This window comes from Sturnus vulgaris, chromosome 4 (genome assembly GCF_052056855.1).
Source record: "Sturnus vulgaris isolate bStuVul1 chromosome 4, bStuVul1.hap1, whole genome shotgun sequence".
NCBI classification, from domain to species: Eukaryota; Metazoa; Chordata; class Aves; order Passeriformes; family Sturnidae; genus Sturnus; species Sturnus vulgaris.
The window spans coordinates 38,726,540-38,750,203 of NC_142246.1; the positions used below are offsets into that span (position 1 = coordinate 38,726,540).

General features: G+C 37.3%; 1 protein-coding gene across 1 annotated transcript in view; it reads right to left on the minus strand.

Moving 5' to 3' along the window:
• CPE (carboxypeptidase E) overlaps positions 1-23,664 on the minus strand; it is a 55,718-nt gene that overhangs the window by 19,110 nt on the left and 12,944 nt on the right. The gene's annotated exons all lie outside the window — the stretch shown is intronic.

Here is a 23,664-nt window from a genome sequence, read left to right on the forward strand (position 1 = left end):
CAACACAGTGTGCCAAAATAATGCTAAGCACCGACATTAACATTACTGCTGTTGAGATCTAATGCAGTTGATGCATCAATACTACAAAAGTGTGTTTGATTACAAAGTTTAAAATACATAAACTGACATTAACAGAGCTTCTTAACTGTTCTCTTCAAGATCAGGTTAACCTTATTCTACTACACATGCATTAAAATGCAATTCTTTCATGAAAGCAATGCCAGTGAACAGCTGTTGATCACAGTGATCTGAAAAATTTTACTCAGCAGGTGTTTTGGATATTCAGCTAAGACTTTATGAACCAAGTGCAACAAGCTAGCTCATAAAATGAATAATTTCCATTTAACATTCTAATAAACAGAATCAAATATATTCTTAAATATTCCACATATATAATCTATACTGAATGTTTATGTGTATATTTAATGTAAATTTTATACATATTACATAGCCATACAATACATATATTAAATGTGTAACATATATTCAATACATATTCTCTGAATAAAAAAGTCACACAATATTCCCAACTACTAAACAGTCTCATTCTCATGACCATGGACATTAAAACCACACAACATATGCCTTACGGAGCAGTGCAGGATTTAGCTTTTAGAAGACTACATTTTGGGCCCTCATTAGAGAGAAATTTTAGTGTACATGTAAATAACTGAACAAGATCAAGAGGGATGTCCTGGACCTAAAATGAGGAATATGCTATTTTCTAGGCTGAAGCTCCTTTTCCCTTATGCTTTTCATTTTAAAATGCGGGTCTGTTGTAACTGCTTTAGTCAAACATTCAGTTAATTATAGGCTCAGGATAGTCTCCGACCACACTTCGTCATAGCCTTTAACACTATTAAAGGGGCAAATTCAAGCCAGGAAAAATGCTACACGAACAAGACCTAAGTAATTGCTAATCAAGCATGCAGGCATATCTACTTAGGACCCTTCAGTCTGTGCTTGTTAACCTTAATCCAGTGATAAGATGCTAGCACACACAGTGCTATTAATACCACAGCTTCCTTTCCTTCCAGCTAAATTGGTTTTATAAATATGGGTTCATCCCTGAAATGTTTTGCTAGACAGGTTTAAAACTTTCCTAATTTGAGTGAAACAGTTTCATTTTGTCAGACAGACAGAATGCCATTACTGTGACTAAACCCCTACATTTCCTCTTTTGTCACTGAGATCCTATTTACCATTTCTTTCTATCTGCTGGTATCAGGGAATGCAAGAGGTTTAATCATCAGAAGTAATCAGACTATGCAATCAACAGGATCCCATGAAAACAGATGGATACTATACAATGAAATCCGAGGCACTGCACATCACACGTGCTCAGAACACACACACATGTACACTGGCATGTTACTTACAAGGAAAATGCTTCACAAGCTAACAGGTAAAATTGTTGCTCCTGTAAATATGAACACAGCTGCATTTTGCACCTGTACTTTTCCCCAGGACATACCTAAGGAAGCCTGAAGGAGAAACATTTTCTTCTGATTCCCAGACCTGCATTAATTCCCCACCTTTCTCGCCCACTTGAATTTTACAGGCCTGGTTCAAATGATTAAAGAGAAACATATGTTTCCCATAGGGTATTACAGTGTTTAGAAGGGTTCATGGAAACAGTCACACATGGTCCACAGTGAGCCAAGAGTACAGCTTGGTGTCTTCAGTAGTAATGACCCACCCCAAATAAGCCCGGAAGAGAGAACGAGTCACTGGAAATATAGAAAATGTTTCCTATGAAAAGTGATTGAAGAGGTCAGGCCCATTTTCCTTAGGTCAAATGTATTATCGTGTCGTGACAATTATCATGTCACAAAGGGCTTGGTCAGGAGAACAGTACTTCCCAACACCACAAACAAGGGTGTCATTTTCAGTGAAAGGGAACAATGACAGTTTCTGGAGTGATAAAGATAAATTACACAACTCAACACAAAATGTGAAGCCAGTATTCATAGAATCATCTTAGCACTGAGGTATCAGCACAACTCCTAAGATTTGCCAGCAAATCAGGAGTTAAAGATTAGTTAAAGTATCTAAAAGAAAACGTAAAAAGAATAAAAAGAAAAGGATAACAGAGAGCTGAATAACAGCCCTGCTTCAAAATGTAAATTCTGTATTTATATTTTATCTCCCCTGGGCATTTTCTTATCCCTGTCTCTGAAGCAAAGAGACCCATCTCCTATCCATCCTCTGGCTGCCTGGTCCACACCTGTCCACCCTTCTGTCAGCTCTCAGCCCTACTTTCTTAATTCTAGGCATAGCAACCAAAGATATACTGGGGTTTTGCTCAATATAAGTACTGAACGTCATACTGCATCCAAAAATCTTAGGGGAACTCATTCATTTCATCAGTCAGTGCAGCCAGCATTCCACACCCACTGCTGCACCAGAAAGAACCAGCAGCTGCTGCTGCAGCTGCTCCTTCACTGCATGGGCTAACAGATACCTCAAAAGCCAAGGGTGCCAGCAATCAGGTCACTCAACCTTAGCATTTAATGGTGTCCCTGGTCTAGTCACAGAATATGTCCTGCCACACCATTTCTCCAAGTTTCAGCCTTCTCTGGAAAACAGCCCAGCCCATGGACAAAACAGCCTCTGGGTCATCTGTTGCCAGCACCCTGCTTAGCTAGAGGAAGAGCTGCTCTTCCCATTAATCCTTCATGAGCCATTTAACGCAGACCTTAATCACCTTTTGTAAAGTTCTGTAACTGCAATTGCCTCATAGAATTTTAATTTTTTTTTTTTAATTAAAAGACTCTGTAAACATCAATTTGATGAGGAACTTTTAAAAGGTGTCTTCAAACCAGCAGAAAAAGTTCTCTTCCACTGCAGAACTGGAAGTGGCTTTAAAGAAGAAGCTTGAAGAAATAGTAACTGCCTTTTCTCATTTATTTGACCCTCACAGAAAAAACAAGTATTATTTTCACGGATTCCCAGGTTCTAAGAAAAAATAAACACAGAGGAACATTTACATTGTCGGAGTATTTAAAATTCTTCTTTAATGGACTTTATTAATTTTCTGATATATCTTGTCAAACGATAGCCTGTCATTCACAGTAGCAGAAGTATGTCTTGCAAACAATGTAGGGCATTTATAAACACACCTAATTTCAGCTCAGACACAGAGGTTTGTGATAAGGAATGAATGAGCAAATGCTAACGTAAGAAATGAAATGCAGCAATCAATTTGATAAATATCTCAGTAATTCTGGTGAAATCTAAGCCATCACATCATTATGGCTTTTAGAAGGCTTTTACATCCCTCTTAGGTAGACTATGTGCGGTACATTCACTACAACCTGATAAACGATTGAGGAAAAATGTATTTTAAAATGTCGTGCTTTTCTGGTGCCTGGCAAACATTGTGAATGTCACCATTCACTTCTGCAGTTACTGTCTTCAAAGGTCTTACACAGCTTCCTAGGAACAGCTTGCACATCGTTAATGCTAGACAGGTCATCCAATTAAGAGTGACTAACCACTGCCATTTTCAGGTCAGGCTGTATCTGTACAGTACAGACAGTAATTTTCTAAAACATAGGGAAAAAAATTTACCACCTACTAATTATATATCTTATAAGTCAAGGCAACATCATGCCACTAGCCATGGTCTAATGTCAAACAGTTAACAGTATTTCACCTGTGGAACTGAAAGCCATATGAGAGAAAAACAATTAAGTCCTGGGAAGTTTAAGTGCTTAAGGAACTCTTTTGCAAACCAGCCTCAAATATCCTTAAAAATTGAGTCCTGCTTTCCTGTATTTCTTATGGGAAAGCCAACAATATTCCTGAAATAACAAATTTAGTGTTTCTGATTACTAACAGTTGCTTGTCATTTTTAATATGGCAATCAGCAAACTTCTCTTGTAGATAAATGGCAGAAAAAAACCTCAGAACCTTACTGGTAAGAAATTAACTCATTAAATGTTATTGAAGACTTTTTTACACTCCAAATTTTTATTCGCATTTCAAAGAGAAAAAAATTATCTGAAGATTAACTAAATGGAATATCAAAGATTATAAAATTAGTTTCTCCATCAAATATGAAAAAAAAAGAGAGTAAAAGAATAAATGAAGATGCAAGATAGAAAAGTGAACAAATTAGAAAATTTAGATTTCTAATACTCCGTAAACTAAATGCCTTGAACTTGCCTCATAACAGCATTTCAATACAAAAGTTGATCTCCACAATTTGTGGAGAAAATGGCGTTGAAAGACAGAGGCACAATGTTTCTAAATCACTGGATAGGCCTTATGTAAATTTAGGACATTTACTAAGATGATAGCATTGGTCTAACCTTGCTGAACAAGAAATTACTGGAAGTTTCACAGGTGGCTTACATGAAAGCAGAAACAGATCAACAGTCAACACCATAGATTTTGGAAAAAAAATATTAGTATTAGCATTTCCCTTTTTTGCCATTAACTGCTGGATAATGCACTGGAAGAAAATCAGATGAAAAGAAAATCAAGGATCTTTTGGCAACCTCTTGCTTTAAAAAGAATATATATATACTTCTAACAGCTATGATTTAAAATCAGTTTCAAGCTCTTTCTGGAAATTTTCATAATTACTTGAACACTACTGCTTAAAATCGAAGTTAACAATAAATTCTGTACAACACATTAAACTTGGAGTGAAAGCTCACAAGCAGCAGCTGTTTCTGCTGGCCTTGACATGTACAAACCAAGATGCAATCTCCATTCTACCGAGTACAAAGCCTGTGAGCTGGGCTTCAAACTAGGATCTTACGTGTCCTTGCATTGGAAATTAAATTCTCCAGACAGATTACCTCACGCCCAACAGCTATTTCCACCACAAAAGTTCTGGATGACTCAGTGCTTTCTCCAGGTTTCCAACAGCCCACTCTCACCCCGGCAGCTACAGGACTTGGCACAGCCTCCCACAAAAAGTGGGCAAAGCATCTGCTCAGCTCCTGCAGTCCCCTCCTACAGCTCTTTGCTGGCACATCCCTGTGATCTTTCCACAATATGCTGCACTTACACTGAAGTGTTGCACAGTGTAGCACTGCATCCAGTGTTTTGGGAAAAGCCCACCTGCTTTACCACAGAATACAACAATTTTTGCCTACTAGATTGGTGTTACTGCACACAAACTGATGGTTCTATCCAATACAGGTGGTGATGATTCTTCAAATCATAACAAATCACTTGTAAAGCAAAACAAGTTTATTTATTTAATCAAACACTTTTAACTTAATAAGAAACACTGAGATGTGATATGCACAAAGCCTTCATTTTGTGTAAACGTGTTAAAAAAGGTCTCTCAAGTTCAAAACAGATTTTAAAAATAATCAGAATTTTAGAAGCAACAAATAACTTTCTATATATACATCTGGAGTAACCAAATTAGTTTTACAACAGATTGCATTTCTCCTGCCCTAAGAAAACTAAATAGGGCTTTGCATTTACAGAATCCCTTAATGTTACAGAAGCAAGTATCATTAGCTCAGCACTGAAGATGAGGTTCCTAAGAAACAGAACACGAAATTGGTTTTCACCCTTACCAACCCGTGAACCACCCTTACCAGTCTGTGGCAGAGCACAAAGCAAGTTTTTTTGCCTACTGGTTTTTGCTAGGAAAAAACACAGACCAAAATGTAGCCTGGCATTCTTTGTAAACGACACTGGCACTACAAAGATGTCATGAGTAATTCTCTGTCAGCTGTGATGCTGGCTCTGGAATGTAATAGATTCATATCTTCCACTGCGCTCAGTAGGAGAGGAGGATTTTCCATTTATAACAAGTGAATTTTCATTTCAAAAGCACTCACTGTATCCCTCAAGTTTTGGTTTGGCAGACAGAGCAAAGATTTTTCTATTTTTAATCTATAAATTTATCATTGAAATAAACCCAGTTATGAGAAAGTTGATACATAATTTAGACATGTATTCATGATGGCTCCTCATCAAGTTCACTTTAACAAGCTCTCTCCCTTCAGCAAACTCTAGAATCAGCTTTTTCACTTCAGCTATGAAGGTACTTGCCAGTTATCAGAGCACTTCAAAAGGACCGAGCTCAACTATTTCATTCCTTTTGCATGTAACAAATACATGGAGAATTTCAAAGCTAAACTAGTTCAAACGCCTGCTGCCAGCAGGAGACACATTTGGGCTCTGCTTTTTCTCATCCTCATTTCATGAAGACATGAAATAAAAATCAGAAAAAACCCACAACATTTATAGTGTGATTTCAGGCTCTAAAGTCAAAGAACAGGGCAGGAATGCTGGACAAATCATTGAAAAAATGAAAGTAAGGTCTCCCTAATTACTGGAAACAAACAAGTAAAGTCAATGAAAACACATAAATAATTATTTTTCAGTAAATTATACAGGCCAAATTAAATGCTGTGTAGGTTTAGACTGAAAGAAATTCCTCCTAACTGTGAGGGTGGTGATGCACTGAACAGGCTGCCCAGAGAAGCAGTGGATGCCCCATCCCTGGAAGTGTTCAAGGCCAGGCTGGATGGGGCTCTGAGCAACCTGTCTGGTGTGAGGATCTATGCCCATATCAGGGGAGCTGGAACTAGATGATCTTTAAGGTTCCTTCAAACCCAACCCATCCTATGATTCCCCTGCCATACGGGTGCCAAAAGCACAGAAATGCAGCCATGGGCTTGTGCAGCAGCAACTTCCAAGTGGGAAATGATGGACACTGTGATTTTCCGAGCAGTACCCAGAGCACAAAGCAAATCTGAAAAGAGTTGAGGGAGTAAAGTCAGGCCAGGGCTCCTTCTCTGTAGCATCATTCCCCAGAACTCACTGCAAGGCCATTTTCCAGGAGGAATGCAAGCTTGGGCAGCATTCAGGGCTGCACTGCCTTGGGCCCTGGGCTGCACCAGAACACACAAGGGAAGCACTGAGTTCATCTTCACCCAGCAACACTCCTTGCATTGCTCTCTCCATAGAGCAGAGCTATTTCTGACTGAAAAGTACTGCAATTTCTGTCACAAGGACGTTCTGGGTCCTTGGGAAATGTATTTTCTCTGCTTAAGAGAAATAACTAGTGATAAGCCTCCAGACTTGTTTCTTGGCTTTCCTTTCCAAGGAATCACAGTGGCACTTGTTACTCCACCAAGGCCTCTGGTACTCAATGTGCCTTCTTGATTGGTAACTGGAACATTCTTTTATTTCACTGCTATTTTGTCACAATCTGACACTGTGTGAAAAAACCTGTGGACCACAGATCTGTGTTTCAGGCAGATAATGTTGAAGGGCATTGGTCATTGCTAACAGAGGGAAGGGGATAAAATTTTCTCAAAAATGTACCCTTGCAACAAGTACCTCGTGTAGACAGCATGTTACAGAATAAGAGTTCCTTTTGCACTGGCATATTTATCTGGCTTCCCTTGCTTAGATGAGCCCAAATATTTACTGATCTTACCTTCTTTGATTACTGGCCATGGAAGTTACAGAAAGTGTTATAAAGTGACCTTTTATAAAAATGACATAAGGACAAAGGCAAAATGCAAAAGTTAATTATGCTGTTAATTTGCTCCTATGTGGAAAAAAAAATGAAAAATTGACTTGTGATGACCAACATATATACCATTTACACCAGAACACAACCAACCTGATTTATGTCAATATTCTCAGAAACCAATAGATACCCAGGTCGCTTCTTTTAGTCTTAAAAATCATTTTATTATCATGCTTTTGATATAAATAATTTTTAACACAATTCTATCATTTTAAATGCTGTGGGAAAGGGAGCTTCCAGAAAAAATACATCTGCATTGTAGCCTTAAGAACCTGGCAAACTCTGTGAAACCCTGATGGGAAAGTGCCTGATTTTAGCAGCTGATGCTCTCTCAAATTTCTACATCTAAGGTATGAAGCCTATGTGATAACCAGCAGTAAATCTCAATTATACTTGTGCTTCAGAGAGCAGCAGTTAAATCATGTCAATATAAAGCAGAAGAAAATAAAGGTTAAATGGGTAGAGAGTGATCAACACTGGCAGACCAACACTACGTATCCAAACGTTGCAATATTGGCTCCAGAAATTTTCAATGTTATGTAAAAATTTTAAATAGAAATTGGTATCATACCTTCATAATTTAAGTCAGTCAGGTAGAAATGCAGACCAGTATGCTTGGAGAAGGTCTGTCTGTTCACACTCACGTATGTTTGAAATATAGATACCCTTAAGAAAATGCCCCCCATATTATCTTACACAATAAAAAGAAAAGGAAAGAAGCAATTATTTCTCCTAGTGAGATAGTATAATGGTTTAAGGAGAGGAAGCTAAACTGGTGCAGAGGCTAATAAAATCAAACTTCATGCGTAAGAGGAAGAAGTGAATCATACAACAGCTTTATGACTCAGTAGTAATGGTGGAAACGACTGAACCAGACAAATCCTTTGTCTCCACTGCAGATGTGAGTGGATCCAGAAGGCTTTCAGGACACGTTTTGCCTTTAAATAAGGGAGCTCCAGACAAAAAAAAAAAAGCGCATATGGACATTGACCCTGACACTGCAATGCACAGTACAGCTGTATAGCTGAGACACAGAACAGTCTTCATAAGATAGAAATGGTTAACAAAAACATCTGTTACAGCTTTTATGCCTGCTCAGAGTACACACTGCAGCATCCTAAAACCAGGTATTTTTCCTCATATAGGGAACAAACATAATGCTTTTTATTTTCTCAGTTTTCCTCAGAGCTTCCACTGGGTTTTCCCTCCAAAGACTAGTAAGATATTCCTGCATTTACAGAAAGGACTTGTGCACATGGTCTCAGTCAAGAACAACAGAAATTGCAATTGTGACCTTGAAAAGCACTCTGTAAGTGCAGAAAGTCAACCAGCAGCTGAGCAACCACCTATTTTATAATGAACCCTATGTATGGCAATAGAGCTCTGTGAAATTTGGTACAAAATGAATATACCTGGGGTTTATTCTAAATGCACTCAGAAAGGCTACTTCAAAGTAACAAAGCACGTTCCTCACAAAAGGACAAATAATAGTCATGTTGTGCCATTGTGCCCACTATGCCTCCAATATGCCAAGGACATCAAAGGGCAATGACCAGCAGGGTCAGTAACCAAGGAGTAATTCCTAGCACTGTCTAATTACTGTTTCCTCTGAGCAATACAAAGCAGCTACAGAAAATCCATCTTTTGTGGTCTCTTTCATCTCACTTGAAACTTCCTTTCTCTTTTATGTTACTAGCAGTACATCAGACAAGCCCTTTTTACTATGCAGAGGAAACATCATGTTAGTGAAAAGGTACATTTTATCCAAGGACGATTTTTTTCACTAATAAAAGTCCAAGGGCTTTTGTTACTTCTATCAGTGGTATCTGACATCAGCCTTAGTATTTTCACCACAATTCCTGTGTAGTCACTTATATTTCTTTGGTAAGTGTAATAAAATAACAGGATTTTGCCACACTTCTGAAATTCAGACCAGTATTAAAGCACTGAAACTAGGAGGGCAAAAATGCCCTACCTTCCAGATTTATCGCATTTTATTTCAATTTCATGCCAGTGCAGAAGGCTGGCAAAATATACCACAGAGGTATAGTAAAATCTGGCATATTTTAAAAGCTGGATTCATGCATTTTGTACCTTTATTCAAAATATTCTGAGATTTGTGAAATTACTTTTATCATACATACTGCCATTATTCATGTCTAGAGAGCCCATGAAGTAGCTAACTAGCCAGCCCACCAACGAGAACATAATACAGCCAAAAAGCACCTCCTGAGAAAGCCCTACAGCAATATTCTCACTTGAGGCACTTGGGGCACTTTGAAAAGGAATACCTCTCTAAATGAAGAAATAAGGGAACCTAGGAAATAATAATGCCAATCAAGCAGGAAGATGATGTGGTGCCTGATCCAAAACACATCTATCAAGCTCTTAATTCTAGAACAGTAACACAACAAACAGAGGAACAGTACCGAGTAGTGTGGCTGCAAAATCTTTTCTAACTGTACAAAAGCACTTCTGTACCTTTGTGTTTGTATGTGGATACATACATCTCATAAAAAGCAGGAGCATCCCTCACTGAGAGACTCAAGCAACAAGGAGGTCATCCCCAGGTCATGAAAATTACTTTTGTGTTTCTTTTCGCTAACATTGTCTTTGATCTAAAGCACACTTCTAATTTTAACTAAAGAAATTGCATTTGCAGATACTCAAAATCATATGAAAAGACATATTTGGCACAGTACACAATCAAAATCAAAACCACATGAGTACAAGACATACAGAGAAAAAACCTTTTGGGAAGTGACCCAGTATTCCCTGATTTTATTAACCCTGTTACACCTTATGATTCAGTAATTCATTCTTATTTAACAGTCTGAAATAAAAACCTTTTAATGAAATGATTATATTTTTGTGTTTAAAGACAAAGTTGTTTGAATTGTTTCATAAAATATTAGCTTTCCAGTATTTGACACATTTTCTACTTCTTTTTTTGTATGTATGTCACTGTTTCTTTCAACCTGGTCTTAATTTTTATCATCACAGTGTGATGACTGTCAAAAGCATGCTTCAGGATATTTTCCAGCAGTCTGCTAAACCATCAAGAAAAAAAAATAGTTACAAAATGTAACTAATCTAAAAAATGTTCAGTTTGTAGGAATACAGAACCAGGAAGGCAAAGGGATTGAAGAATACCACACTGACTACTAAAAGCTGCACCTAATAAAAGACAAATTTGGCAAAGAGGAGCCAACACATAAAACTCACCAAGACACACTACTAACCCTACACAAAGGAGCTATACTTTTCTCCCCAAACAGTACAGTGGTATTTGACCTGATTCTAACCTGATTCATTCTTCTGTATCTCTACAACAAGGACATTTCCCTTTTAGCTGTAGCAAAAACTGAAATCGCACTGAGAGCTCAGTTTTTATCTTGTTTTCCTTTGTCTAGGACTTGAACCATTAAACAAATATGTACCTTCAGCATATTAGCACTGGAGGAGTTCATCTGGAATGTCAAGTCAAGCACATACTCGGGAGTTTGACAGAACAAGGCATTACAGACTCAAGCAAAAATCTTTTCTTTTTGAGAAAGATTTTCCACTTCTGTAAATTCTCAATCAGATTTTTATTTCTGAAAAGTTCCTTTCTGGTTGCAATTTTTTAATCCACGTTTGGTTTATATCCACATATAACAAATTTTTTTTTCAGCAAAAGCTTTCCACCTATTTATAAATTATCTGAGGGTAAAAAAATATAGGCCCTATTCAACAGCTCTTTTATTTTCAAGGATGTTTTATTTGCATTTGTGTACCTAGAAAAATTAAATTTTCAAGCCAGAATTCTCCAGGTGGTTTGTTTTCACTGAAACCTTCTCTTCAAACCAGGTATGAACCAAAAATTTTGCAAAGCTTGACAACACCATCTTGCAATATGAGATTTGGAATCCTGACACTATTTGAAGAGCTACTAGAAAAAGTGTGCAGAAGGGCACGTGGGTATAGTGGGGTGTTGATACCTAACTGCCTGATTTTGCTTAAAAAGGAAGACAGAAGGTAAAATCACATTTTACACTATTGCTATGCTAAGACAACTACTTCAAACTCTCCCCTGTTAGAGAATTATCCTTTTTTAACAGGGGGAAACCAAAGCAGCACTTAACAGTAAGGCTATGCTGGGTCCAAATGTATTCCAGGATCCCAGGGTAAGCTTTTTGGCCCTCAATGGATCTGGCAGTCTAGTACTGCAACCCTACGAAAGTGACAAACTCAAAACCAAGGTCTGCTCATAAAAGATTTCACCCTGGGAACAATGCTGTTATCACATCTTACACTATTCAGAAGGCTCCATTAGATCTAAATAATCAACTCAGCATGTCAAAGGAAGCAGGATATGAGGGCAAACCTAAAGTTTAAAAAAAAAAAAAAAAAAAAAGTCCAAGAGATAATTTCAGGAACTGTGAGTTTCCTGACTAGGAACAGCTTCCACAGAAATATTCTTTCAGGGCTGCATAATTTACAAACTACAAAGCTAAAAGATAACACTGTAACCTAGGAAGACAGACTTCGTAAGGCTTTTTGACCTATGCATTACACATGCCTGCTATGAGCATCTCATGCTTTGGCTTACAGCTTTTTCAAATAGGCAAAAATAGTCCAACCATGTTGTTTTTCCCCAGAAAAAGAAAGGTTCCTATTTAAGATTGCTCATTAATGGAAAGTGGCTTGAGTCCCATAAAGCATTACAAAAAACCACTTTACTATACTGATCACTAAACAATGGACATAAAAAAAAACAACGAAAAAGTCCCCCCAAAACCCCAAAAACACACCAAAAAAACCAACACATCACTGACATCTGATTGCCCTTCCTTGCCAACATGCACACAAGCACGATTATAAGGGCTAGTCACAGTACAGGAACCATTCTGGGATTTTAACCACGGTTTACTCAAAGCTGCCACTCCAGCAGTGCAAGACTTCCCAAGCAAGCATTAATGGCATTGTCACAAAGCCTGTACCAGCCTCCAGGAAAGGACAGACACCACTGTGCCACCGCTGAACAAAGACTGTGCCTGCTCTCAGAGTGCCTGCTGTGTAAGCAAAAAAAGAATAAAAAAAGAGAATGGAAACATATGGCAAGCACAGGGCAAGCCATGATCTTACCATGGACATCATTTAAGCCCTTTCTCTCCCTTACCTTTCAGAACTGCTGTGATAAAATTAAGCATTAAGGAGAGATCTGAGGAAGCATATCAAGCATGGCCTCTGACACTGCTGCCTAAGGTGTCACCAGAGCAAGTGCAAGAATGGTGGTTTGAAAATTTGTTCAGTGGACAAGAGAAGCGATCATTAATAGATCAGAAGTACAAATTAATATTTTAAATAACCTTACACTGAGGTTGACTAATACTTTGTCTGTTAATGTTTCAACACCAACAAAATCAAGTACCAATCCTAAATTATACTCCAAGTCTTTGGACTCAAAGAAACCTCCAAAGCAGGCAGAATTAGCAATATTCAACTCAAAGAGACAACTGAATATGAGTGCATTTTTTTTAAGAAACAGTTCAAAATGAAGAAACAGACAGAATGGTGTAAGAAAAGCAAAGACTGAGCAAAATGAAATCACTTCAGTGAACAGTTAGTATAAAAGCAAGTGAATAATGGCAGAGAAAAAAATACACAGCGCTGACTTCTCATTACACTGAATTCTTTCTTGAGCATATTGGTTGCACTAAAAAAAATTAAGAGTCTTATGATATTTTTGAAAGTCTGGGCATCTGTACCACAGAGCTTTTTCTTCATGGATTTTTGTTATAGAAATATCCCAACATATGTAATTTTGGTATCACATCCATGCACACAAGGGAAAGTAGGACGACACATGATGTTCAGCTGCTATTTGCTTATCATGTGGTTTTATAGCTACGTGTTTCTATTTACATGAAGGAAGGAAATGTCCTATCTTATGGGGTTTTTTTAGGTTTGCTGAATTGAGATTACAGTCATACAAATACATCTGCAAAGGAAAACACAAGTTTTGTGAAAATGATGTCACAACTAGTGAACATTTCTCAGGTAAATTACACAAAACTAGAGAAGGCACATTTTTATTGTGCCCTTCACCTGTGTAGGCTCATTTAAATCCCATTAATGTTCTAAATCACCATACAAGAGTGAAAGACAGCTATTTTTTCACCAGTTAAGTGAGGAAGACAGAAGCTGACAGTGTCTGTATAGAAATTTTGTCTCCTCCTTCTGCCAGAAGATTTGGCTCTGAAGAGAACTAGACAATTTTTCTCCCCCACAAGTGAACAATGTAAGAGACTGAGACTGTAAGAGACTATAAGAGACTGCAAGCATCCTAGAGAGCCAGTATCCAAGCACCTGTCAAAGGCAATGGTTCATGACACAATAATTTTATTTTTAAAGTGAATCTTGCTGTTAAATTCATCAGTAAGAGAGTAAATGCTGATATTCAAATGTATTGTGACAGTTAAGACTCACACTGTTATTGATATAGAGATTAGAGTGCTATGGTTCCTCTCTGAGCATGCAAACTCAAAAAGTACTTCTGGCTTTTGTCAAGGGCTGGAAACATTAATTCATAAAAAACCAAAGTTCTACAGAATACGGAAATATTTTAGCACTTCTGAGATTTGACTAAACAATGTCAAACCACATTTCTCCAAATCTTGTGCCAAACTGCCTGTCAATTGAAGGATTATTGTCTGAAGAGATCAGCCTACAGTACAATACTACATTTAAACATGTTACCAGTAGTGAGCAGAAAAGTAGCCTGAAGTAAGTCCGAAGAGCTGGCATAAAGATCACCACACCGATTCATAACGATTTATTTATTTGTCTATTTATTCTAACTTCAGTACCCACATTTTAATAAAAGGTTAAAACCCAGATGTTTGAAAGTACAAAATCTCCACACTTCAAATGCGTAAGGACATAGGAAAGAAATAAATGTCAAGATCTGGATAAGTTACATTTTCTGGGTTTTACTGTTTCTTGTTTCCATTACATGTGGTCCCAGCTATATTATTTCATATGGAGAGTTTTGCTCTAAAATTATTCTGTGCTGGACTTTTTGTTATTGTTTAGTTTGGTGGGTTTACTCATTCAGTTCTGTGGTATGGGATTAATCTATCATTCCTAGATTTGACTGTGATCAGTTATAAAGGAATAACAGATGTAAATAGATGGGCATAGCCAAGTGTGGGTGGCAGCAAACCACAGCAGCAGCCCACTAACTGTACTAAGGAGCACCACGTAAAAAATGTGCATTCCATGAAAAATGCACTCTGAAGATACACTGCTTTCAGTGACACTGCATTTCAGGGGTCTAAAGAGACACAACAGATCCCCCTCAGAGCATATTATTTGTTAGATGTATTTTTTCTGTCAAATATAGAAAATTGAGACTGTACTTTGGCATCAATATTCTCTGCCTGGAGATACTGGATACTGAACCTGAGAAATTCTGCTGACACAAACTCCTAGTGCTACTTTTTTCTTACAGAAACTTTGATGTAGGCAATTTCAAAGAACTATTCAGCAAGCAGAATCCTGGGTAGCAGACCAAGTTATATCCCACTTATTTTTAAGTTCAAGTCTCTCCACTGGATCTGTACATTGCAAAAAATATCCAAAAAGCAATGAAGCAAGTGAAAAGCCTCCAATCAATGTTTACATAGCAGAGCTATAAATACTACTTTACATCATAGTGCACAAAAACTTCATTTCTCATCATACAGGCTTGAAGAAGGGATAGAAAAACACACTTTTTATCCTTTAAAATTTTTAAGGCTATAGCATTATAATTATTTTCATAAACCTATATCCTAGACATAAGGTATAACATTAAAAAAAGTCTTTTTTTCCAAGAAGTTCCAAGCACTTGCATTCATTCAGAAACATTTGTGCATTTTTAGTTTATCTTACCATTTACAGAATGTTAGAAATGGAAGACTGAGAGGCTTATTTAAACTACTTACTCAGAAGAGAAATTTATTTTAAAAAATGAGGAAAATACTTAGTATGTGCTAAGATTTCCTCTGGAAATCACTGTGGAAATACAAATGATGCTGCAGTACTTACATGTCCTTCATTCTGGGGAACAGGAGGCCAGGATTTCCTGAGGTTAAAATACAATATAGAAGATAATCACTCTTGAGTTTTTCCACCAAATCAAAATATTTCAAAAATTATTGTGGATTTTAGGGTGAGTTAAGAGCTAAGCTGCCATAAGAGGTCAAATAATAAAGGCAATTACAGAGAAGAATGCCAGACGAATGTAAGCTACTCTAAGCAGACAATAAGATGACATACGAAATAATATATCATGTCAGCCTCTGAAAGGAACAAGCTCAGTTCTGCTGCAAGGCTTGAAAGTGAACAAAGGCAGCAGTCTCACAGCATTGCAGTGACTGGAAAACAGCTCTTTGAAATTCAGTCACTTGCCCAGAAGGCTACTCCATGATTCAAGGTAGTATTTTTGAGAACAGCAGAGAAATACTTTGAAGAAATTGGAGGTCCTCTAAAGTAAAGGGTGAGGACGAAGAAATTCCATTACAAGGGACCCAGAAAGAGAGAGGACACCAGGCAAAAGGTGTAAACCTGGTGGCCTGAGCTCAAACAGTGCTCTTCCCTGAAGCCTGAGAAACAGAGGTCAGATGTGGAGCCACCAGACCACAGCCCCCAGACCAGCAGTGCCTCAGTGCTGGAGGTGGAACACAGACCAGCTCCCCACAAGTGCTGTGCTCAGACTCTGGGACACCAAGTTAATGCTTCCATGGCCTTGCTGTGATTAGGGAACAACCACCATCATTCATGCTGTGAGACCAAGAGCCCAGACCCATCACCCACAGCATCCTGCTGTTTTCACATCATCTCAAATTGCAAACAGTTACCATGCTGGCAATAAGGAGGACAAAGAGGAGAGGAGGGGGAACATCTTCATTGAATTCGCATGCCACAGACACCACCACCTAGCACTGGACTAAGAACAAAACACTTCTGGGGATTTGATCACATTTTTTTTCTTAATTTAACTTCCTAGCTTCAATCCTACTAAATTTTTCCTGCGGGATATTTTTTTAATATAATTTTTTTCTTCCTTCATGTCTTCACCTTTTTCTTGTAAACCATCTCCTCATTACTAAGTTTAAGCAGTTAATTACTTTCTCTCTGATGAAGTATCCCACACTGAATAGTGGTTTCCACATGTGACCTCATCACTTCTTAATCCTTACCCTTTGCTTTCTGTCCATCCATTCTGAAAAATACTCAATTTGGCACAGCAATAGCACCAATTCACTGGAGACCTGTCGGACACCCAGTACAGCAGCAGCTACGTGTCCTGGGTTACTGCCAAATTAATGTATTTGCATTTATATTCTTTATGGCCTTGACAAGCACTGAAGTAAAACCAGTGCTTGGCCTCCAAGAGGACCATAACACTGGGGTTGTTTATTCAAGCACTTGGAACTGATGGAACATCACATGCACTGTCCCAGTTTATGTGTCACAAGGTGACATTATTTTAGCTGCTGCCTCTACAGGCTCAGTGCTTCAAAACTTAGTGCTCCCACGGAGCAATTTTTTAACCTTCCTCTCTTACATTTTTCCATTGTATCCATCACCACAGTATTCTTACCTCTGGAAAATATCCTGTAACCAATTTCTACTTTCTTAGATCAGTGAAAAACAGTGCACTGCATAAATCTGTAAAAAAGCCAGCTCATTGCTTCCACTGCTGTGTTGACTTTACTATCAAGGAACAAAGCATTCATCTTTCTTGTAAGTGAAATAAACTTGAATTAAGTAAAAAGTATCCTTAACAGTGATGTTTTGGTCCATGATACAGACAAAAATACATTTCAACTACAGATTATTCTCAGAAGTCAAATTAATACAAAAATTATATGTACCGTGATTTTACTTTTACTAGAATTAGGAAGAGTTTTGCCCTGTTCTTTCTCTTCTGATCATTCTAAAAATGGTAACATTTGATAATTAAGAACACTTCTTAATTCATTGTTTGGTCTCCACTTATCAGTGAAATGTAATTCCAGAGTCTGTCTGCAAACATTGCTTATGATTCACGGTTCCTGAGGAAATTTCACAGAGACACAGGTCTGAAACCATAATTACGACTTTATGACAACTTTATGAGTTGACATGTCAAATGCAGTTCAGCATTTCCATGGGAAAAATGAAAAGGTCAGGAATTTCCCTCCAGAGTTGTGATTAAAAAAAAAAACTAAACAAAAACATAAAAACAATATAAAGAAGTAAAGAATGGAGAAAGAACTTTAAAATTATAATTAAGTTTCATACTAATTTCCAAAGTGTTCCTTGAAGAAAGAAAACATGTTTTTTTAAGAAATCATAATAGCTATATTCGACTAATTTAAAAAATTATATTTATTTTGTTAGGGAAATGGGAAAAAATCCATTTTAAAAATTTATTAACACAGTGGTACCCAAAAGAATGAGAATAATCAACTTCATCTTTGAAATATCAGCTAGAGACACTATTTCACACGAAAATATCAAGGAAAACCTAATAACAATAATGTCATCATCATTTCAAAAAAGAATATTTCTTTCCTTGCCTCTTTTCACAGAATACCTGATATTACAATACCTCCAATCCTACTGGGAATGAATGTTTCACACTGTTGAAGATCGTTTCTTTCTGAGGGTGCCAACCTTCAGATTATTAGGAAATATAATAAATTAATATTTGTCCTCATTAAAAATTCTGTGATGTTTCCTTTAATGAGTGGGTCGTTTATCCTGGTCCTTTCTTTAGCTCTCAGTTTGAACAGCCCCACTGCACACGAAAATCTTATCAGCAGAGGTGTGAAAGCAGCATGGACAAGTTTAACCTTACTTAAGTGGGTGACAACAGTGGTGAAGATGCAGGTTTAAGCACAGGCTAGCACTACAATAAAGCACCAAAAAATTACAGTTACAACATCCTCAAGCTCTTTTAACAGAGACGAAAACCTCTGGTAACACATTTCGTCTCTACCACTGGATTCAGCCACTTGACTAAATGTCTTCCTGGTATAACTGCAGTTTTAGTTATTTAGTGGATACCCTATGAAGGGATGGGTTTGTGCCTCTCTCTTCTGAATAAATTTGTCTTCTACACGTATAATTACCCATACATCAATAATTTAAGAGACGGAAACTTCCCTCGAACGTCATCTTAACTCCCGCGCGAATTCAGAGTCTGTTTGAGTCTTGGTTAATAGGCTTGCCATGATTCATCAGAGTAAATACAGCTGAAAAGATCTCAAAACAGACAGATCTTTTTAACTGGCATCAAAACACTTCTTTCTCTTTTGATATAGCCTACAGAAAATCCGTCCTAGAATAGCGGGCACTCAGTAAACATTTTCTGCTAGCACACTATAATTGTTCACATAGCAACACATCAGCACTCTTGGGAGAATTCTGTTTCTTTTTATCTAAAGAACTTTCACAGACTTTAACATTAGCTAGATTCTTTCATGTCTTTTCTCTATTTGCAGAGCACTAAATGAAACAGTTATTCAAGATGCACCATATCCCCCTAACCTATCTGCTCTTACCCCTTCAATACATGAGAAAGTTTTAGAAAGTTACCTTCGGTATTTTTGTTCCCATTCTCTAAGACCACTTCCTTTTTAAAGTTATTTATGTTTTTCCCCTTTGAAATTGCTGAATTGCAGACAAAGCAAGCTCTTGACTTGTACATAGTTTAAGCCTAGCAGACCTTTGAAGCTTTTGAACTTAATGTGAACATTTGAAACACTGTTTTCTGGGGTATCTTTCATTTGGCCACCTACCAATGGTATTCTGGTTTGCCTTGATCCTCTGGTGAGCCAGGATCACTGTCCACAGTGTTACAGATACTGACCTCACTCTTGCAAGTCAAGCAAACTGGCTGGCCTGAGAAACCTTCCCTGAGTGCACTGTAACTTTTTTACAGAGTTGATAAAAAGTTCAAAAGATCTTTTTCTACAACACGGAATAATGCTTCAAGTTTTGAAAAATGGGTCAATATATGCCAGGAAATCACCTGAAAAAAGACTTGGTAAACAACTGGTGAAATTCAATGCACCAGTTCAATTCTTCAATTGTGTAAGAATGGCAAACTGAGACTTGAATTTCAACTATACCTTCACGTTTCAAAGTTATTCATAATTGGGTAATTTTATGAGTTTACTCATGTTTATAAAAACTTATTTAATCAAATTATATTAGGGAAAAAGAAAACAAAATCTTTGTTCAAGTGAAACATTGCCACTAAAAATTATGACCATTGCAGGAAAGACCACTCCACAGCATCTTGACCGAATCAGGAAAGGAATACAAACACAAGGCAGCAGACTTTTGATTTTTGACAATCCATAAATCCAAAAAAAAATTTTTAAAACCACCAAGACCATCATGTTTTTTAGATGGATATTTTTCCTCTTTTCTGTTTTGGTAATTTTTCCAGAACAACATCCAAAGAAATTTTTTAAATACATTTTTGGTTTTCAAAGCTTTAAAAAATCAAAAGCAGCTTGGAAAGAGTTTCTCATTTGATTTCCATGGTTTTCAGTTGCTGGGGGTTTTTTGATATCCCCAAGAGCTTAGCAAAAAAGCTTGGTCTTTGAAGTAGTCTGAAATCTTAATTGCTCTTAGGGATAGCCAAGCAAACAGGAAAGAAAATCAGAGTATCAATTTTGTACACACTGAAGATCATGAAAGCTTTGCTAATAACATCAGTAAAAGCAAAATATCCCAATTTATTGTGTATGTCACAATGATCACAATTGTCTGTGTATGACTAGAAATAGGAAAAGCATGGGCTTCACATACTGTATCCACCACGAAACCTTTTACTGTGCACACTTAATAATACAAAACAACTCCCAACACGAGATCAGATGTGCTAATTTGTATCTGCATATTATGTTCAGATGATCTGTGATTCATTTGTTTATCAAACAGAAGAATTGACAAAAATCTCACAGCCATTGGTGCTGTGCTTCTTTTCAGATTTTCATACCACTGCTTTATGAAAAGGTAGTTGCAGCATGAATATGAAGGGCTGGACAGTGTACCAGGTATCTATTTTAATGCAGAATCCTATCTAAGACAAGGACTTAAGACTTTCCAGTCTTTTAATTTTACTTTTTCTTACTGAGTATTCTAGGAGCTTTAAAGACCAGCTCAGCAATTACCCCACAGATTGGTGCACCTTCACATCCACATTGATAAGCTTATGTTACAGAGCCCAAGAAAGAGACTGGATTTTCCCTTTCTATGAGGACTCTTTGGAGGATTTCTGATACCAAATGTGAACAGACACATGAATATGTACACACAATCACATGATTTCATATTATTATTAATGGCTTATGAAGACATATATAGCCCACCCTTGAGTCTTGACTTCATAGTACTTTATAGTTTAAGCAATATATCAGACTCTGCATCCCTTGATGTCAATGGCAAAACTTCAATTGACTTCATTGTATGCAGAACTGAATCCCATCTAGACTTTCATGCTTTATAATTTTGACTGCTTTCCTGGAAGATGGCTTGTCAATCAGTTAATGGGAAAGCTGGAAGAAGCAACTCCTGACATTCATTTCCTGAAATGCACTTATGCATGTCTGATAAACTGCTTCAAAAATTAAACAAGGGCTACCTAATTTGCCAAGTAAACACAAAGAGAAATTATTCTGTATTAATTTCAATATATTTTTAAAAAACAAAGACTAACAAAGGTAGCCAAAGGGAAAGTAATACAAAATCAGGAAGTCTCGACTGAATTGGACCTATCTCTAACCTAAAGCAATTGCAGGGAAGAGTTTGATTCCCTGGTCCTGTTTTTTGTAAAAGTATTAATGGTGAAATTATTACAGTATTTTTTTTGCTTACTTCCATTCCTAGACACTAGGTTAGACCATGCACACTTACTGTCTCTTGCAATCCCATGCTCTTTTGCTCAGAGGTTTCTTGGACAATAACTGCAATCCCAGTTCATAAGGGACTGCAGCAATCATCTTGCCATCTGCTGAACCACTGATGTCATCATTTGTGTATTCCTTTTATGTTTCCAAATGTAAATGCGATTTCTATCTCTGTTCAAAGCTTTGAAAGGGACATTTAATGACAGAGCTATAAATAAGAGAGGAGGATCTCTATCTGTGGTTTCTCTCTGCCCTTTTTAATGTACATTTCCTTTTACAGCCACAGCTGCTTTAATTTTCCTGCGATTCTGCTGGAGAATCTCCTAGAGAAAGGGCTTCTGCTCTAAACCACAATGTTATAAACAGATTGCTGACTAATGTGCCATGTTCTTGTTGTACATTACAAATACAGCTTCTTTCTAGACAGTAAAATCGTGATACACCCTATAATGAAGCCTTTAAGGCTGGAGAAAACAGAAAGTCTACACAATCTGTAGCAAAGCCACATTTTTTTAGTCTTCTCTGTTTCTTCTCCTCTATTTCACCCTTGCTGTATTTTGAGAGCCTGCTTTTAAAAGACAACCGCAGTGACTTTAAAAAAGGATAAAAAGGATAGAAATAACAGCAAAAAGAAAAGAAGAAAAAGATGTTTTAAATGAATCTTTGTATAGAAAAATACACAGGCCATTCCCCACTTTCTAGGGTGCACTCAGTCCAAGTTATAACTGGAAGCTTGCCGAGGTTTCGACCTACATTTTTTATACCAGCAATAAGGTACAGTCTATCTAGCTCAATGTTCATATATCTAATACAAATAATCTAGGAAGTGCTCCCAGATGGCAGGCACTGTCAATAAGTGATTTTTAATTTGTTCAGCTGTGGATGATCACTTTTCCTTTGCAACATGCAGCTCTCTACCTGACTCTTGTTAGCAGCATGATGTTCAATGTCCTGCCTCACACCAATCTGTTTCATGCTGGACAAAAAAAACAAACAACATGAGATCTATTAATTTATATCTAAAGCTACTTAAAGTAAATGTTGATACTGAGTAAATAAGGAACTCATAGAGACACCATATTCTGTGCTAGCAAGTCCATGCAGGGTATGAATGAGTATGAGCAGATGACAATGCCATTAAGACATTAGAGAAGACACTAAAGAACCCTTTCTTTCTTTACATCATCCTAATCCTTTCAGCTCCTAGGAAGGAGAAAATGAAGAATGGACTGGACTGCATCAGACAGTATCTCCACCTTCTGTGGTGTCTGGCCAACTCAGATGCCAAACTATTCCCTACCAGAGGTTGCCACAAGCTGTGCAAGCCTTGCTGCCCCAGGGCCCCAGAGGTGAGCTGCGGTGCAGGCACAGCAAACACTCTCTGCGTCTTCGAGGAGAAAGTCAGAGGTATACATGGGCACTAAATCTTCTTCTAGCCTTCAGATCAAATAACTGAGCACTCCAGACTGACTTCATATTGTGATTTCACTGGGATTACAGGAGCAGCACTGGAATGCCATCCAAAGGTGCAATTTTCCTGAGACAAACCTTAGGAAGCATAAATCTAATAACAGCTCTGTTTATACTTAAACAAAGAATTTTTTGAGCCTTTTATTGATTCTTCATACAGGACACATTGCACCTTCTGATGATTCAGCTATTTTTAACTACAAGTTTCTGAAATTGCCCCCTTCATACGCAATCATATTTTAATAATCCACTGAATATAGAAAATCTATTATTAAAATAAATCTATTGTATCTACAGTTCTACTGCAGAGGTATTTTGAGAATAATGTGTCATCAGCCACCTTCGACTGGTCATTTCAAAAATCACATTTCCATATCATTAGTTTTCAAGGCTACTGGTAAAATATATCACCAAACTTATGATATATTCATCTGTGTTCATTCCACTTCACATTAACAATAAATTTAAAGAATTGTGTTGGACACTCCAGACAAGAAAGCCTCATTGCTACTATTTCTATTTCAAACACTCAAGTCACCAGACTCTGCAACTCAGCAGAATTTAATGTGGCACAACTGGTGCTATTTCAGATGCTATTGTTTCTCAATTCTATCACCTTTTTCCACACTGAAATATCCAGTGAATAGCTTAATCAGCTGTAGTCAGCTCATTCAAATGCTATGGAAATGCAGCAAGAATGGAAGCAGCATTCTATCCCTGGAAATGAATGGAATGGAG